This window comes from Berghia stephanieae, chromosome 1, assembly GCF_034508935.2.
Source record: "Berghia stephanieae isolate SIO BIC M18660-M18661 chromosome 1, UCSD_Bste_1.3, whole genome shotgun sequence".
In the NCBI taxonomy this organism is placed as follows: domain Eukaryota; kingdom Metazoa; phylum Mollusca; class Gastropoda; order Nudibranchia; family Aeolidiidae; genus Berghia; species Berghia stephanieae.
Window position 1 is genome coordinate 125,688,715 of NC_088360.1, and position 5,000 is coordinate 125,693,714.

Genomic DNA, 5,000 nt, shown 5'->3' on the forward strand with positions numbered 1-5,000 from the left:
TCCACAACTTGCCAGGTATTCATTCTTATCTTTCCTTACTATGTGTCCGAAAAAGGATAGTTGTCGATCCACTATTAAGGGCATTAGTTTCCTTTGTTGGTATGTTTGTTTTAGCACTTCTTCGTTCGTTTTGTGTGAAGTATACGATATTCTCTGCATCCTTCTCAAGCACCACATTTCAAAAGCTTCAATGTTCTTTTGTGTTTCTGCATTTGTAGTCCAGCTTTCGCATCCGTATAACAAGATTGGCCACACGTAGCACTTCAAGACTCGGAATCTAATCCCGAACGACATCTGTTTGTTTTTCAAAATGTTTCCCAGGTCCATGAAGGCCTGTTTGGCTTGAGTTATTCTTGCTCGTATGTCTCGGTTACATCTTCCATCTGTTGTCACTATTGAACCTAGGTATTTAAAACTTTCTACGTTGGTAAGTTGCTCGCCGTGAATCGTTATATTGCAGGTGTTGTTTTCGGGGTTTTTCTGTATTACCATGCATTCCGTTTTGGTGATATTCACTTCCATTCCCTTGGCTTCACTATCTACTACCACTTTGTCAACAATCTTTTGAAGTTGGATTTCTGATGTTGCAATGAGTACCGTATCGTCTGCGTATCTTATATTATTTATGTTGTGACCTCCCACTTTTATTCCCTCCATATTATTTATGCCCCTCATGATTGTTTCTTGGTATAGATTAAACAGATCTGGTGAGGCAACACACCCTTGACGGACTCCTTTCTTAATAGGAATGGAATTTCCTGTAGAGTTTCCGATTTTGATAGATGCCTGCTGGGTGTAGTATAATGTTTGCATGAGTCTGAGGTCTTTCTCATCAGCGCCAATGGAGTGCAGTTGTTTTAGTATTTCTTCGTGGCGTACTCTATCAAAAGCTTTTTTGTAGTCGACAAAACAGAGGTATAGTGGGGTCTGAACCTGTATAGCTCTTTCACTTAAAACACGGAGGAGGTATATTGCGTTCCTTGTCCCTCTGTCAGGTTGGAATCCATATTGTTCTTCTGCGATTTCGGGGTTAATCTTATTCCTTAGCCTGTTGATAATTATACGCAACAGTATTTTGTTGATGTGGCTTATTAAACTTATAGTTCTAAAATTTTCGCATCTGACTGCACCTGCTTTCTTTGGTATTGCTATGAAAATAGAGTTACAGAGATCTTCTGGAATTTTCCCAGTATTGTATATATTGTTGAATAATATGTGAAGTTCATCAATTGCTAGATCTCCTAGGCTTTTTAATACCTCTACAGATATTTCATCAGGGCCTGTTGCTTTACCATCCCTCATTCGTTCCATGGCATGTTCAATTTCACTTTTGGTGATGTTTGGTCCGCTTAATGGTTCTTTGAATTTCAGTGGTGGTTCATTTCTATTTGGATCATTGTACAGTTCGCCTATGTATTCTACCCATCGGCTTTCTATATGTTGTTCTTCAAATAGCAGTTCCCCTTGTTTGTTTTGGATACAACTTCCTGCTGCTTTGCTTTTCCTTTTCCCTGATAGTTCTTTTATTCTTTGGTGAGCTTGTTGGGGGTTGGGTTTGTATTCTCTTTCGATTTCGCAGCATTTCCAGTCTAGATAGTTCTCGTGTGCCTCGATGCATTTGGATTTAATGTGGTTGTTCAATGTTTGGTATTCTGCAGACCCTCTGTTGCATTTTCGTCTTTCTTCAAATAGGTTTAGAATTTCATTTGTCATCCATTCCTTTTTGCTGTTTATTTGAGCTATTGGTAAATGTTTTTCTGCAGTTGCTTTGACACACTTTTGGAATATATCAAATTGTTTTTCACATTTTTCGTTATCAGGTTCACTTTGGCTTTGTATCATGAGTGCATTTTCAAATTCTTCTCTCATTTTTGTTTGTATGCCATTGTCTTTGCATAACCTGTAATCCCTCTTTATTCTACCAGCTGTTCTCTGAATAGCTTTAAACTTTATCCTTACTGTACAAACAACTGGGACATGGTCACTGTCTACATCGGCGCCTGGGTAGGTTTTGCAATTTAATATGCCATTTCTGAATCTTGATGATACTGCTATAAAGTCTATCTGGTTCCTTGCTCTGTCCCCTGGTGATTGCCATGTCCAGGTTCTTCTTGGGTGTTGTTGAAACCAGGTGTTTGAAATCATTAATTTATTTGTTCTACACCAATCTGCCCAGATGTTTCCTCGTTCATTTCTGTCTCCGAGTCCATGTGGTCCGATTATGTCACCATCTCTGCCTCTGCCAATCTTAGCATTTAGGTCCCCCATTACCATAAGGACTTCTTGTGATTTACACATTCGTTTTGCTTTGTCTAGTGAATGGTAAAACTCTGTCATATCTGCATCTGTCGCCTCTTCTGTTGGTGCATAAACTTGAATAATATTGGTGTCAACTACAGGTCCTCTTAGCTTAACCAGCAAAACTCTGTCTGAGATTGCTACGTGCCCTTTGTAAAATTTGGTTGATTTTTGGTCTAAGATCATCCCTACTCCTTTTTGGAAAGAGGTTCCACCACTCCATATGATCTTATATGTCGTGTTGTTTTCTTGTTTTGACATGGTTCCCTGCTCTTTCCATCTCATCTCTGCCAGGCCAAGAATATTTATTTGGAGCCGTTTCATTTCTTTTAGAATGTTGTTTAGTTTTCCTTTTTGTATATATGTATATATATATATATATATATATATATATATATATATATATATATAATATGTATATATATATATATATATATATATATATATATATATATATATATATCGATAAAGCATTTAAACATCTGTCGTAAGACCAGCAATACTGTAGGGATTAGAGACATCAGCTGTGACAAAGGAACAAGATAAAGATGTTGAGGTGGCGCAAATTTTAATGATGATATTGTCACTTGGCTGGACAAGAAAAGATAAAGTTGGAAATGAACTGATTCAAATGTTGACTGAAACGAAGAATGTATCGATAAAGATTAGAGAAAATAGATTGAGATGGTTTGGACATGTTAAGAGACGAGGGCTGCATTGGGAATCTATGGGATGAAGATACCACAAAATTACTTATCAACTCATGTTTTGACAATTTCCGCTCTCTTCTCTGAATCACCCCATAACGCTTATCCATTATCATAAATTTCAAAACCTACATATGTAACCTTCTCGAAGTACCAGGTTTGAAAGTTTTTGCCTAAATGAGGATCATTTAAATCGATCGATATTTGAAGGACGAGTTTTCTGGCCAAATTTTTAAATACAAGTTTTTCCAGAGTATGGTTGTAAATTGGTTAAGAACATTTCATACCGATAACAGCTAAACTAATACCGTACTTCAAACGTAATGAGGTATTTTTCTTACATAATTTTAGAAAATAAAAGATTACCTTGGAGTTAAATCTTGAATAATTATAACACAATTTGACTTCCTTGAAGAGATGTCTTTACTTTGATGAATACTCCAGGGTCCACTGCTAAGTTCCGGTCATTTCCGTAGCAAAATCCTTTTCCTATTTCTCAGTTTTAAAAAAAAAGCTATCTAATGATTGTCCTGAAATAAATAATAGGCTGAAATTGATTCTTCAACTGGAATAGGGAATCGTGGAAAAAGAGAACTCATTTCGATTAGTAATATTCAAATTGTTGTTATTTAAGTTATGATAGGAATACGCCTGTGTTCTGCAATATAGGAGTGTTTTTCAGTTGAAGTATATTTAGATTGGATAAAAAGTAATGGTGATGATGATGATGATGATGATGATGATGTCGTTTGGAAAAATCACGAGAGGACGATATCCATTAAACGTGCTCAAAGTGCGTTACAGAGGGTCCCTACCGGACAGCAACACTTAACATGTAGGACGAGACATGTCGCCTGCTATACGATATTACAGTTTTTTAGCAAAGACAGAATGCTGTTAATGGCCAGGTACTCATTTTATACCTGAGTATGGTGAGAGAATGTAAGTATAGAGTCTTTTCCAAGGACAACTCAGAGAGGATCCGAAGGCGAATGTCATAGTAGTCGTAGTAATAGTAGCAGTAGTAATAGTAGTAGTAGCAATCGTAGTCGTAGTAGTAGCAGTAGTAGTAGTAGTAGTAGTAGTAGTAGTAGTAGTAGTAGTAGTAGTAGTAGTAGTAGTAGTAGGAGTAGTAGTAGTAGTAGTAGTAGTAGTAGTAGTAGTAGTAGTAGTAGTAGTAGTAGTAGTAGTAGTAGTAGTAGTAGTAGTAGTCATTGTTGTTGTTGTTGTTTTTGTTGTTGTAGTAATAGTAGCAGTAGTAGTCGTAGTAGTAGTGGTAGTAGTAGTAGTAGTAGTAGTAGTGGTAGTAGTAGTAGTAGTAGTAGTAGTAGTAGTAGTAGTAGTAGTAGTAGTAGTAGTAGTAGTAGTAGTAGTAGTAGTAGTAGTAGTAGTAGTAGTAGTAGTAGTAGTAGTAGTAGTAGTAGTAGTAGTAGTAGTAGTAGTAGTAGTAGTAGTTGTTGTCGTTTTGTGTTTTTTAGGATTTTACGGAGATTGTAACACATAGTCAACGCCATTAAAAGGGGAAGAGAATAGGATAGCAAACAATTGTAAATTTACAATTCAAAGCACACGAAAAATAAGAAAAATAAAGGGAAGTGTTCAAATAGGGAACACACTAGCCTAGTAGTTTACGGAATTTGATATCACTTGAAGAGTTTTATCTAGATAAGCACAGAATGATGCTAAGAGGTATACACACAAAAGCTTACAGGTCAATATATTCATACATTCAAAAAATGTAATGTATATTATTATTACATAAGAGAGAGAGAGAGAGATATATATATATATATATATATATATATATATATATATATAGAGAGAGAGAGAGAGAGAGAGAGAGAGAGAGAGAGAGAGAGAGAGAGAGAGAGAGAGAGAGAGAGAGAATTTACAAAAGAAAATATAATCTCCAAAAATTAAAACGACACTTTTGACAGTTTCCCTTCCAGCCAAGGACTCCGGCCAGGGAAGGGACAATACCAAGTGATCTCATTC

The 5,000-nt window shown here is 36.2% G+C and overlaps 1 protein-coding gene across 2 annotated transcripts in view; it reads right to left on the minus strand.

Moving 5' to 3' along the window:
• The window catches only part of LOC144963043 (uncharacterized), a 26,683-nt gene that overhangs the window by 19,556 nt on the left and 2,127 nt on the right, over window positions 1–5,000 (minus strand). The window contains exon 2 of one of the 2 annotated variants that reach the window (XM_078896650.1): window positions 3,372–3,535. The exons of the other annotated variant lie outside the window; for it this stretch is intronic. The gene's annotated coding sequence lies outside the window, so the exon portion shown is untranslated. The remainder of the gene's footprint in view (window positions 1–3,371; window positions 3,536–5,000) is intronic. 2 annotated transcript variants of the gene reach the window in all.